The 14,835-nt window shown below is 42.1% G+C and overlaps 1 pseudogene; it reads right to left on the reverse strand.

Moving 5' to 3' along the window:
* On the reverse strand, positions 12,185-13,468 carry LOC8057986 (annotated as a pseudogene).

The following is a 14,835-nucleotide window of genomic DNA, read 5'->3' on the forward strand; positions in this document are numbered from 1 at the left end:
ATTAGTTCGGCCGGAGAAGGTCTCCTGCTCGGCTCGCGTCCAGGAAGAAGGAAGGGAAGCGCTGACGGGCGGGGCCCAGCTGCCAGCGACTGAGAAGGGGAGGCGCGCGCGGTTGGGCCGGGAGAGAGAGTGGGCCGAGTGCGGGAGGGAGTGGGAACTGGGCCGAACGCAAAGAGGGAGGAGGGGAAAGCTGGGCCAGATTCCAGGGAGGTTTTCCCCCCTTTTTTTTTTCTTTTCTTTTCTGGTTTCTTTTCCAAAACATTCTCCAAATAGAATTTTGAAAGCACAATTTATTTCTAACCAAAAACAACCAACACAAAATAAAATATGTCTCAGCATGAATGCACAAAATCATATTACTAAACTTATGATAAATTTTAATTTTCACAAAAATTATTTATTTGCTACATTAAATGCTCACTAAAATTCTTAAATAATTCAAATTAAATCCTATTAATTGAAATTCAAATTTTGGGTGTTACAAACTCTACCCCCCTTAAAAGAATCTCGTCCTCGAGATTGAGCAGTGCATAAACAAACAACTGCGGATTTAATTCTCTCCAAACATCTTCTCCTTCTCAAGTCGCTTCTACCTCTAAATACCAATTCCATTGTACTAGCAATCTCAACATCTCTGGTTAGGTAGCATACCTCGTGGTTTTTCTGAAAAGTCACTTAGAAATTTATTCCCTACACAGTCCTGAAGATCAACACCATCATCCTCTAAATGATTCACTGTGGCTGTGGGTGGAGCTTGTACTGCTACGTCCACACTGATTCTCTCTCCCTTGGGTGTGGTCACAACTACTACTTTCTCCTTGCACTTAATTTCCGTAGCATATTCCTTCATCCAATCCAAACCCAATATCACATCTATGCCTGAGGTTCTCATAACCATGGGACTAACCGGGAAATCTACCCCCCTTAAAGAAAGACTTGCTGAGGGGCAACAATATGAAACTGGTATCGTCCCTCCCGGTGAGTTTACTAGCATATGGGTTTTCATGGCAACTAGTGGTATGCTGTGAACTCTAACAAATGCTTGTGATATGAATGTATGCGAAGCTCCAGAATCAAATAAAACTGTAGCGGGAATAGAGTTGATACTGAACGTACCCATCATAATCTCCGGTCCCTCTTGTACTGTCTCTGCAGCCACATGGTTCACCTTTGCTCCATGAGAATTAGACTTTTGATTGTTGTTCCGCTGGTTGAATCTCTCCGGGCAATCATATGACATATGACCTTCTTTCCCACAGCGAAAACACCTAGTAGGGGTATTGGAAGCACTTCTCTTCATAGAGGTGGCATTTGAATTTCCCGAGCGAGAAGTCTGTTGTCCACTCTGTTGTTGATTAGGATTACGCTGAGATTGTTGGTTGCGATCCCCTTGACTAACTGGTCCATGGTACCTCTGTTGATCGCCCTGCTGAGAATTGAAACGTTGGCGGTTGTTGCCTCCAGAACCTTGGGCTAACATTCTTCTCTTCTTATCTTGACCTTTACGCATGTTATCCAACACAATAGCACGGTTCACCAGAGCCTGGAATGTAGGGTAGGTATTTCCAGCCTGTTGCAATCTGAGTTCATAGTAAAGACCTTTCATGAAGAGACGTTGTTTGTCAGCATCTTCTCTGACTTCGTTTGGAGCATAGCGAGCCAACTGCTCAAACATGTCATGATACTCAGCCACAGACATAGAACCCATCCTAAGAGATCTGAACTCTTCCTGCTTGAGCTCCATCACTCCTTCATTGATGTGTCGTGCTCGGAAGTCTCTGCAAAATTCTAACCAAGTGACAGGAGGAGCATTGTTGGGACGAGCAGCTTGATATGACTCCCACCATGTTTGGGCTGCTCCCTGAAGCTGTCCAGATGCATACAACACCTTCTCCAAATCATTGCACTGTGCTATGTTCAGTTGCCTCTCCACAGCACGTAACCAATCATCCGCCTCCATGGGATCCGCTGAGTGTGTAAATACCGGAGGTCTTCCCTTCATGAATTCCCCCCGCTTATCTCTCACATGAACAGGTGGTGGTGTTGGTGGAGGTTGTTGTTGTAGGTGTTGCATGAAGACGTGCATCATCTGATTCTGAGTTTGCATAAGTTCCTCCACAGTAATTGGGGCATTGTCACTATTGCCACGGCCTCTGCCTCTGCCTCTTCCCCTGGCTGCCATCTGCATTCCAAGGTATATAAACACATCTTAGTAATGTCCAACATGACAATTACAAGAGTTAACCGAATCTGAAATTTTCTGGGTAACATCCAACATCAGCAGATCAGAAAATCAGTAATATCTCGAGTTCCAGAATTCAAAAGGATACATGCTGTACACCGTTGGAAAGACAAAGAAATTGTCTACAACTTTCATTTAGATCATATTACCAGATTCCAACGTGAGGTTAACCAAAAACTGGGTACAACCGAAACTGTTACAGAATTCCAGACTGCGCAGAAACCTCAACTTGAAACAGTCATAACTCTCAGCTCATAATCGATGATATGGTCATTCTTGCGGCATTGGAAAGATATGGAAGTCTACTTGTTCCCAGAAAAATTTGATGGACATTGCATGAACAGATTTTGAGATGTACCAGATTCATTGCAGACTGCTCCATAAAACAGCAAAGGACAGAAACAGAATTTTAACCAACCCCAACTATTTAGTTCATTAATCCTTATGCCTTAAGCCTATAAACTAAATGAACTTGTAGAGGAAATCCACAAGATCATTGCACTCATTACAAAGATCCAAATCAAGCATAAGCATAATAACAAACCAAACCAAGCATTAACTCAACTTGCGGTACTATCGTTCTCTTCCTATTAAGGGCAAAGATTCCTAAAATTCTCTTTCAACTATGTAAGCAGGTGGTAAGAGAAGGTTCTAAAAGCATATTCAAAGCAAGGAGTGGGGATGAGAACAAGTCTTTAAGATAAGCAACAAGGTGAAGATGAATAGGATATAGTGTAGAAGAAAATATCAAGGTTTATAGAACAAGGATTTTATAGCCATTTCAAAACCTTATGACGGCCAATTTCTAACTAGGCTTGCGTCCGACAGTCAACAAAGCTCTGATACCAATTTGTCACACCCATATTTTAAGAACAAAATAGGATGCATAAAAGACTCATATGTGCCCCAGGAATAGTCGCACAAATAAGTAGACAAATCTCAAATGTACCATTGCAGTGTTCATTACATAGCGAAACATAAGAAATCACATAGTCTTATACATAAATGATAGCAAGATGTAAACAACGCTCTCGACGGAAGCTCCACACAGGGACACTGTTGACTGGTTGACTCCAAACCTAGTACTCATAACGATAATCCTCATTCCAGTCATCTTCATTATCATATCCTGAGGTGTTGGGAAATTGCAAGAGTGAGCACATATCGTACTCAACAAGTATTACCAGGGGTTCATGAGGCTCAAATAGCTGACACTGGTTTGACTGCATTTAGCTTTTAATAGTGGATAGCATGTTCATAATTAAATAGCAATTGTCAAGGAAGCTTAAATAATCCATTAATCCCATGATCAAATGTAAGCATAATTAACTCATAGCATAAACGATAATCAAATGAACATAACAACATAACAAGCTCATCATCTTAATGTAGATGTCCCCAAGGCCGCTCCTGACCGTGAGCTCGGCTAGTATACTAGTTTTACACTCTGCAGAGGTTGTACATCTTTACCCATGAGTCATGATTTACCCGTTCGCCCGAGGTAGCTAATCTCTTAACCCCCTTCCTAGGGAGGTCGGCAGGGATCACTATGAAGCCTTTCAAAAGTTCGTCTAACAAGTTAGGGCCGCAAGGTTTCCTTTGCGCGCAGATATAGAGCCCCCCTTCCGATGGCACAATGACTCGCAGCCTATACTCATACAGACAGAGGCCACACTATACCCAAAACGGTTCAGCCCCTCCGCCCTTTCGGGTAACCTCTAACAAGCTAGAAAAGTGCTTCATACTGAGCTAAAGCCAGAGCCATAATAGCCCTCATGGTTGCACTGTTATCCCGGGTGATCACGTACAGACAAGATCTCATACAGTTATATGTCATTCTTTTATGTTCATTGCATAGCTATTAATCATCTTACAAGATCATGGATTATATCAAGCACTAGCACATCTACACCCAATGCATATCAAGTAGGTAGCAAGGAATACAGGTAACAATCATCTATGATTTTGCTAAGGTCGACAAGGTGATAGCATGCATATGATATATATGTGTAGTTATGAGTGAATAGGTAACAAGGATGATCCCAAGTTATACTTGCCTTGACCAAAGCTCTCCTGAGCCCGCTGGTCTTCAAAAGCTTGGTCTTGATCACCAACGTACAGCTCACCGTCTAATTCCAATCATCAATCAACAACACGCCATCCAATGTAGACAATCATACACGAAGCAAACAAGATATAATTAGAACAATACACCAAACAGTGGTAAAACAAATATAAAAGTTTATGATAATATTCTACGCAGCGCTACGATCACACAAATGTAAAGTTCACGAAAATCGGAATTGAAACGAGTAAGATATGAATTTTCTAAGATTTCCTATAGGTAAATAATTAATTAAATGCTACTGCAGAAATAAAAAGTTTCAAAACAGTAAACTAATATTTCTAACATGTAGAGCATGTAATTACGAACCTAACGCAATTTGAATGGACAAAAACGGAGTTAAAATGATTATTTTATGAGCATTATAAAATCAGTGGCAAACTTGTAAATACCTGAAAACGTATTTTGAATCAGTCGGCAAGAATACGCTTTCTAACTCGGAACACGGAAACCTGCGCAGGGCGCCAAGGACCGCGGGTTAGAAAATAAGATTTCTCAGGGTTTCTTTAACAAAAATACCCCCCCAAGGGGTACCTTCTAATCCGAGCCGTAGATCGCGATTTGGAGGGCGCTGAGGGACCGGGGCTAACTCCGGCCGGCCGGCGGCGAGGCCAGACACGGCGGCGCCATGGCCGCGGCTCCGGAAGCTCGCTGGAGCAAGGAATCTCGCGATTCCTAGCCTCTCTGCACGAAGGGAAACCACCGGGGGGAAGAGGAGCTTGCCCCGAACTCGTGTAGGCGATCTTCTTGGGCTGAGGGGGAGCGGAGGACGCACGCGACAGCGGCGGCTAGGATAGAGTTTCGGCGAGATCCAATCGAGCTCACACAGGGCACCTAGGGTTTGGTTTTGTTGCGGTTTGGATGCAAAAGAAGTCCGCGGCTCCGGGAAAAGGACTTTGTAGGACTCGGTTTGCCTCCTTGGGAAAGAAATCCCGGGGTTTCGGGATTAGTTCGGCCGGAGAAGGTCTCCTGCTCGGCTCGCGTCCAGGAAGAAGGAAGGGAAGCGCTGACGGGCGGGGCCCAGCTGCCAGCGACTGAGAAGGGGAGGCGCGCGCGGTTGGGCCGGGAGAGAGAGTGGGCCGAGTGCGGGAGGGAGTGGGAACTGGGCCGAACGCAAAGAGGGAGGAGGGGAAAGCTGGGCCAGATTCCAGGGAGGTTTTCCCCCCTTTTTTTTTCTTTTCTTTTCTGGTTTCTTTTCCAAAACATTCTCCAAATAGAATTTTGAAAGCACAATTTATTTCTAACCAAAAACAACCAACACAAAATAAAATATGTCTCAGCATGAATGCACAAAATCATATTACTAAACTTATGATAAATTTTAATTTTCACAAAAATTATTTATTTGCTACATTAAATGCTCACTAAAATTCTTAAATAATTCAAATTAAATCCTATTAATTGAAATTCAAATTTTGGGTGTTACAAACATTGTGAGAGACAAATGAGTTATATATTAATAATGAAGAGCTCACTACTATATGGTAAACCGAGAGAAGGCTACAAAGAACCTTGCAGCCAATAACTTAATTGTATTTTTTAGCCTTACTTTTACCCAGGTTGCCTGACCGTGATGACTTCGGCAAAACTAGGCCTTGTTTAGATCTGAATTTTTTTAGATTTTGACAGTATAGCAATTTCATTTTTATTTGACAAATATTGTCCAATCATGGAGTAACTAGGCTTAAAAGATCTGTCTCGTGATTTATAGATAAACTGTGCAATTAATTTTTGTTTTCATATATATATTTAATGCTCGGTGCATGTGCCGCGTAAGATTTGATGTGACAGAGAATCTTGAAAAGTTTTTGGTTTTTAGGTAAACTAAACAAGGTCCTAGTGGAGAATTACTGTTTATCACAGTTCATCAACTATGCTGACCCTACTGTATGAATGTGATGACCTGAGAAACTTCATGGCTAGCTGCCCCGGCCGGTGAGTATATCAACTTTTAGGAGTGCTAGCCCCAGCTAGGCCTTGTTTACTTCCACCTAAAAATGCAAAATTTTTCAAGATTTCCTGTCACATCGAATCTTTAGACGCATGCATAGAGTATTAAATATAGACGAAAATAAAAACTAATTGCACAGTTTGGTCGAAATTGACGAGACGAATCTTTTGAGCCTAGTTAGTCCATAGTTGAACAATAATTACCACAAACAAACGAAAGTGCTACAGTGTCGCGAAATGTTTTCGTTCAGGAACTAAACTAGGCCCTAGTGATCGATGATTGCGCAAACACAGATCAGATTATCAAACAACAGCCCATCCAACCGATGCAGCACTGAAGCAGGATTATTTTGAACATACTGTTGTACGTGCTGCCAGTATTTGTTTTTCTTCAAATAGTCAAGCATCCCATCGAGCCTCTTTAAGGAGAACAGAGGTTAAAAGAAAAAAAAGAGAACTGAGGTATACACTGATTCTTCTTAACAAACCACGCACTATTTCTCTCTGTGTAGCGTACTAACATGCACATTATGTCCTCCACCGGACTGCAGCGACACAATCTTGCACTGCACTGCTGAATAATTAAAAAAATATGAATTAATAATTTCAAATAAAAAAGTCGTTGACTACAAATCTGCATCTCAAGTACTATAACTTTGATTTAAATCGTTTCTCTATCCGATGTACTTTGAAAACAATTAAAAAATCAATTTAAAAATTCTAAAAACTTTAAATAGAATTTTCATGAACTTAATGATTTCAACTTCAAATGAAACTGTAGTCAACTATAAAGTCGCAGATCTCTTCAAGTACAATAACTTAGGTTTAGATTGTTTCTTCATTCGAGGTCATTTAATTTTTTTAGAATATTGATTTTCAGATTACGAAAACATAAAACAATTTTTGGAGAGTTGTAAGTCTCTTCGAGCACTACAACTTTGATACGGAATTTGTCTTCATCTGATCTGATTTAGAAAAAATATAAATTTTACTATGATACACGTAGCTTTAGAGGCGAGCTAAATTGCTAGCTGCCTGTAGAAATGTCACCATTTCTAAGGACCGCCAGGAAGCTAAGACGCCTCTAAAAGAACAGACATTTCTAGAAAATTGCTTTTAGAGGTGGGCTAGCTTAGAAAGCATTTCTAGAGGTGAGTTTTGATAGTCACCTCTAACAAAAAGGAATGAAGGTGCTTCTAAAAATAACTCCTATAGCAGTAAAAGGGGCAATTTTAAGCCGAGAAGACGTCTCAAGAGTACAAGGAGGGCCGAGAATGGAAGATGACAAGCGCGAGAGGCGGGCACAAGAGTGCTAGACCTGAAGGGCAAGGAGTTCCAACTCTAGGCTGATGCCCTTCTTGTGCAGCTTTATCTGTTGACAAAATTATATATCCTTGATGAACATGCCGAGACAAATTATATGTGCAAATGTTTTCAATCGATCGAAACCCTCCTTAATTTCCACTTTCACAAAGTAATACATGAGGAGACCGAGTTGGAGTTCATATGGCACTACTCCTACATCTTTAATTTGGTGAATGACTATAGTAAGCACACATAGCATGTGCAATTAATATGGCTTATAGGATAAGCAAGAGCATAATGAGATATATGGACACCTTTGCCTCCTTCGTTGACATCTGTGATCCCTACTGCTGGGTGTTTCTGCCATGGCAAGCATGGCACATGTGGTTTAACGGATGGAACATGGCATGCCATTCCATGGTTGGGGGATGCTGGTGGGAGATGGAGTCTTGAAGCCAAATGCATGATTGGATTGGTCTTGGTTGGTAAGAGCATTTCCAAAACCCACTCTCAATCTTGATTTTTTTTGGAAAGATTGGGAAATATTAAAACACTCTCAAAGAACTCCATATCTCAAGTTCCAATCTTTTGACACTTAGAAAAACCAAATCCATTTGCGCAAAAGTATGCACGAATGTATTAACTTGCCAATCTAGAGGTGAAAGGACATGTGAAGGAATAAAAGTAAAGATAGGGTTCCCAATACAAAGGTACAATGGAGAAAGAATATGTAAAAATGATTAGGGTGGAAAAATTAAGGATTTTTGATGCAAAATTGTCCTCTATCTTTTAGATGTGAGATTTATAAATGATTGGAGGAAGCCAAAAAATGTCCTCCCAACTTTTTTAGCCGCCTGAGAAACTCATTGATTTACGTGATTTTTTTAAAAACTACTCCCTCCATCCCAAATTATAGACGTTTGACTTTTTTGATCTAAGTTTGACCACTCGTTTTATTCAAAAAGTTTGTGCAAAAATAGTCAAATTTAAATCATTCTTGAAGAACTTTGGTTAATAAACCAAGCCATGATAAAAGAGATGATATTTTGTACAATTTTTTGAATAAGACGAGTAGTTAAAGTTGGTGTTAAAAAAGTCAAACGTCTTATAATTTATGATGGATTGAGTATTAGAGATGCTCTAACCTGCATAAATAGGCGGGGACTAATAATAAGAGGAACGACAGTAATGTGGTGAACTGGTGATCACCTCTCTGTTGGGAGCTAGCACTTGGGGTCAGGCCGGGCCTCATCAAACCGGTCCCAGCGTACACACATGCAGGCCCCTACCCTTAACGCAGAATTGAAACTTTGAAAATGCCAACAAAGACTGGCCTTACCAACAGTGAGTGATCAATATTCAGCCATGTGCTTTTCGTAGCCTCTCCCGTAGTACATAGTTGTGGAACTGAAAGTGTAACACAGCTATAGTCCTTTATGAATACCCAAATAATGCATCGCTTTATTTAGTAATAACAAAAATATATAATATCTAGCTGAAGTATAGAATGCTTTGGCTTTGCTCTTCCACTGAACTACGCTTGATGCTCCTAACGATGTTTAGCATTATAATTAATCAACAGTGATTATTTGACCCTTTTCAGTCTTTTATGGATGGATCTACGTGAGGGGAAAAGAAGGCCTAGCTTCCTCTTGCAGTGCTGACGTTTGATTTGTTATAAGAGAAAAACACTGTTTTGTGCCTGAAAAATAGTGGTAACGTGTGAGCTTGTCAGCCACTAATTTTCAGACATAAAACAATGTTTTTTTCTCGTAACAAACTAGCATAGGCATCAACCGCTGAAACAATCATGCTAGTTGAACGAGTACTTGCATTTTGCCATCTTGCTATATATATTGCCACACCACCAGCCAGCATACACTGAAAGGAAGTTTTGTTTGCTTCAAGCTACTACCAGTAGTCCAGTACCAGCAACCAGCTCAGCACGATGCCTCGATCGGTTGATATCATATATCGATCTGTGCACGAGTACGTTGCGAATTGGGATGCTGCTGTGATCTGCTGACCTACCCGGCCGGTGTGCATTGCATTCACGCGTGTAATTATTGGACGGCTCCGCAAACAGAATCCCTACGGGGATGGCATCAACTGCCTGCCAATGCAAGAAGGTGATGAGCCCATCGCACCAACAAGCAAGTCTTTTGTTCAGTGATGATGAGCCCACCGCACCAACAAAGCAAGCGTTTGATTCATTCTTTCACTTTAGCACATGGATGCAGTAGTAATATTTCCGTTAAGCATAGGCCTTATTTAGTTGCACCCAAAATCCAAACATTTTTTAAAATTCTCCATCAGCTATCACATCGAATCTTATGTCACATGCATAGAACATTAAATATAGATAAAATGTTTGGATTGTACAGTTTGTCTGTAATTTGCGAGACGAATTTTGAACCTAGTTAGTCCATAGTTTGACAATAATTGTCAAATAAAAACGAAATTGCTGCAGTAACCAAAACCAAAATTTTTCCCCAACTAAACAGGGTCATACTCCCTTTAGGTCCAAAAAAAATTGTTGTTTGACATCATCTAACTAGTATTGAAAAGTTTTTTTTACAGATAACGTCCATTTCTAAAATAGGCAGTTGACTTAGGACGCTGTCTCTAAGCGGGAGAAACTGTAGCTACATTACCGTTGCTCGAAATCAATTTTTGCTAGCAGTTTAGACTATTTGTTTTGCCCAACTTATTTGGCTAATATCAACTCTAGTTAATTTGGGTTTTTAATATTATTTTTAAGCTCTATGTCTAGAATAATATAATATTTATAAAAAAAATAGATAATTCCTTTAACATTTATATGTGAATAATATCTTGGTGCAAATATACCTTTTCTTTTCAAAGACATGATGCTTCATACATACAAGCTGTGGATTGTTTTATTAAAACTGCTAAGGGTACTCAAAAATGCAAGACTCTATCACAGAGTTCAAGACAATTAATTGTATATTATTTATAGTATTTTGCTGATGTGGCAGCATATTTATTGAAGAAAGAGGTAGAAAAAATAAGACTTCAAATCTTATTTAGACTATAAGTCCACATTGTTTGAGGTAATAAAACTTTAGACTCTATGATAGAGTGTACATTGTGAGTGCCCTAAAAGACACGTTTTGATTAAGAAGACAAAGGCTTTTGCTCGGCACTTGAAAACTGTGATTAAGTCACTTATGTTGCTCTGAATTTGCGACATTGTCCGGTCACAAATGCTTTTTTTGAATCTGTGAACATTGACTCTTGTCACTTTCGTGAGTTCTGCATATCAATGAACCGTTGGCTTGCTGATCATGTATGTATAAAAATATTAGATTAAATCTGTACGTGTGGCTGTGAATATGTGTTGTACTATAATCTTTATTATATATATAAGGTTGTGTTTTATATAAAACAATATATAGAGTTGTGTTGTAATCTCTTGTATGGGTTTTGTATATTTTGCAAAATGTAAATTTTTTGGCGTGCTTAATACGGAGTATTTATTTGCTGGTCGTAACGTTATGTGGGCTATTGAAATGAAATGGGCTGTCTCCCAATTAAAAATGAAAAAAAGGTGAGTTTGAAAAGTAGTGGGCCAAAAAAATTGCTATATTGATGAGCTATAAATGAGCTTAGCTGAAAATAGGCCCGTGAACATGCAGCCGGTTATGTGGGCTTTTAAGGGCCACCGTTCATTCTGTAAGCATGCCAAAAAAGAGCCCCCCAAAATCAGCAGCAATAGTGGGCTTGGCCCATTATAAGCCCGCCTACTACGTGGGCTGTATAATAAGAGTGACGCAAAAACATTGTCATAAAATTTTATGATATCAAAACCAATGTCATATATTTATAACATGAATGAATATATAAACAACACAAAATATGGTTTAAGATGCATGGTTTGTGACATCAGTTTTTTTGTTAGAGTCACAAGTGCTAATACATGACATAAATAAATTTTATATATTATGACAAAGATTAATGTTCATAAAATCTCACATCTCTTGCAGTGATCCAAATACGACAAGATCACACTTAGTAAGAAAGAGGTTTTATGGAGAACTACACAACTTGGGATCGTCATGATGAGAGGTAGGTTTAATCACATATAGTATGTCAGAATCCAAATATAATAAACTTGCAATTGCAATATAAATTAAGTTCTCAAACTTAAATGCGTGTAATCTAGATTAATATATTTGTAAGAAGTTACCTTCATAGAAACACGGGCCTATATGTGCCTGATCGAGAAAAAAAAAGTTACCCTCACAATAATAATAATAATAATAATAATAATAATAATAATAATAATAACAATAACAATAACAATAACAATAACAATAACAATAACAATAACAATAACAATAACAATAACAATAACAATAACAATAACAATAACAATAACAATAACAATAACAATAACAATAACAATAACAATAACAATAACAATAACAATAACAATAACAATAATAATAATAATAATAATAATAATAATAATAATAATAATAATAATAATAATAATAATACAAAGACCTTTCAACTTCTTTCAGTCATCAAGTGTAGCTTCAGTGATTTGCAAAGACAGTGAAATTCCGTCTTGGAGGTCTTCCAGTACGTAACTGAGCCTGGCCTGAACTTTGATGCCTCGTGTCTTGCAAGTTCAGGTGGCACATGACTGTTGCTCTGTATAAGCATCTGTTTGAGATCAAAGAAAATTTCAGTGTTTTCCAGAGTTAAAAATGAAGTTGCCACACCCTTCTTCCCTGCACGTCCTTTTCTTCCAATGCGATGTGTGCATGCCTCGATTGAGTTTGGCATCTCATAGTCAATCACATGTCCAACATCAGGAACATCAATACCACGCGCTAATATATCAGAAGCCACAAGAACATTGCAGCGTCCGTTCCTAAAACCATCGAGGCTGATCTCTCTTTGGTCCTGTGATTTCCGTCCGTGTATGCTCATGACGCGGAAGCCTGCCTTCTTCAGATCCTTGGTACGCAGGTCAGCTGTCTTCTTAGTATCGCAGAATACAATGGCTGTCTTGTCTCCAAGATCACTGAGCATCTTCTGGAGCCGTAACATCTTTTCTGACTCCTTCACCATGATGACATTCTGGGTGACTAGATCAGTGGCCCTGCCAGGCGTACCAATTGTCACCACGACTGGGTTCCGGAGATACTTCCTAGCAAGACGCTCCACAGCAGGTGGCGTGGTGGCACTAAACATATAGGTAGTCCTGTAATGTAAACCCTCTTCTCATCAAGTTCCTCATCCTCATTCTCAGGTTTCAAGTTACTCGAAGGCATAGCGTCAATGACAGCAGCAACCTGTGGCTCAAAACCCATGTCAATCATCCTATCTGCCTCATCAAGCACAACATAGTTGCAGCGGTTGAGCACGGCATACATGTTCTCCAAGCAGTCGAGAAGCCGACCAGCAGGTGTGGCAATTACAATCTCATAGCCCTGCTTAATCTTGAAGCCCTGCTCATTGATTGGCTTGCCACCAACAACTGATACAACACGGATGCCCAGATAAGATGCAAATTTCATAGTCTCATCCTCAATCTGCTGAGCAAGCTGACGAGTAGGTGCCAGGACAAGAGCACAAGGACCCTCAGCCGCCGCCTGATTTCCATCAGTTGTGGGTGGCAACTGATGGTGTTCTCCCAGTCGAATGAGAAGCGGAACTTCTCCGACGGCGGCTTGATGACACGCTTCTTCGGCTTTTTTGAACACAGGTAACTGCTCCTTGATCGCTTCCAGCTCCTTCTCACGCTCCCGCTCCGCAATCTTCTCCCTGTTCCGGTCCTGCTCCCGCTCCATGTGGCCGTCCGGGCGTCGATCCTTACCCCTCTCCGATCCGGCCGGGAGGAGTCATCACTCATTGCGGTCGCGATGGCGCCTCTGTCCCGGTCCCGATCGGGAGAATCGCGGTCACGGCGGCGGCCTCTGTCCCGGTCGCGGGATGTCCGAGTCCGATCGCATAGCTATTGGTTAATCGGCTGGGATTTCTAGTGATTTTGTGTTCACCGACGGGGGCGGGGGTGGATCCGAATCGTAGACAGAACCGAATTGGAGACGGTTTGCATGTGTGTGGGGTGGGATATAAGAAAGGCTACGCCATGGAGCTCTACAATCCTGTATTTCCTCTTTGTCCAAGAAAAGGAGCCTCGCATCTCGAGTCGCATATCCATATCCAGAGACGAGAGAGCGAGCACCGAGCCGGCGGCGGCGTAGAGTAGGGTAAGGGAGGTGTGCGCTTGTTGCTGGTGCAGCTGCCGCTCTCGGTTCTACATGGCAGCGGTGGAGAAAGAGGATCCAGAGCAAGTTCATGCTGCGCAGATTCTCGTCAACCTCCGGTACAGGATGCTCTGCAGGTGGCCGGAGTGGGGTCCTGATGCAACCGTGGGGTGAGGCCTCCTCTGCGCCTGGGACTGCGCCGGCGACAGCGAAGGTGATGCCGACGTCGGGTGAGGCCTGCGCTTCGGCCGGGACTATGGTGGCGGGGGTGCCGCCCCGGAGGCGGCTGCCGGAGCAGGTCTCAATGCACTCGAGTGAGGCCTATTTCTCTTTGGCCGGCACTGTCGCGGTGGGGGTGCCGGAGCGGTGGCCAAAGGCTAAGAGATCAGGATCGCGTGTCGAGACGTCCAAGGAGCTGCCGAAGCAGGGCCATGCCGCCACCGACGCCGCCGCTGCCAATGGATCCGGCGCGCCGCAGTCCACTGAGCAGGAAAGGTGCGCCGAGTCAGCACAACAGCGGCCGGTGTTGGCCGTGCTCTGCTATGCCGCAGTGGCCGGGTCTGGGTCCGACCCATCAACCAGCGCCGTGCCAGCCAAGGAGACCATCAAGACGCCGAGCCCAAATTCCCTGCTGGACCTGGACTATGGCGCCCGCGAGTCTGGCGCGTCGTCGACCGCAGACGACGCTGTGCCGATACTGGCGCGGCCGCCGGCGAAGCGAAAGGGCACCGGCGCTCTGGAATCTGTCGTCGGCGACGGCGACGGCGAAGGGTGCAGCTCGCCGACGAAGCGTGGGCCGGTGGCCCAAGAGAAGCCGATGCTAATCTCGGTTGAACCAAATGTGCAAAGTGAAATACGTGCGCCCAGCGGTAAGGGTGCACCACTTCCGTTCCCTTTGACCTCAACCTGCTTCCATGCGCACAGGACGAGGACGCCACCTGATCTCGGGTTCAGTTTCGCTGACAGTAAGT

The sequence above is a fragment of the Sorghum bicolor genome, chromosome 7 (genome assembly GCF_000003195.3).
Source record: "Sorghum bicolor cultivar BTx623 chromosome 7, Sorghum_bicolor_NCBIv3, whole genome shotgun sequence".
In the NCBI taxonomy this organism is placed as follows: Eukaryota; Viridiplantae; Streptophyta; class Magnoliopsida; order Poales; family Poaceae; genus Sorghum; species Sorghum bicolor.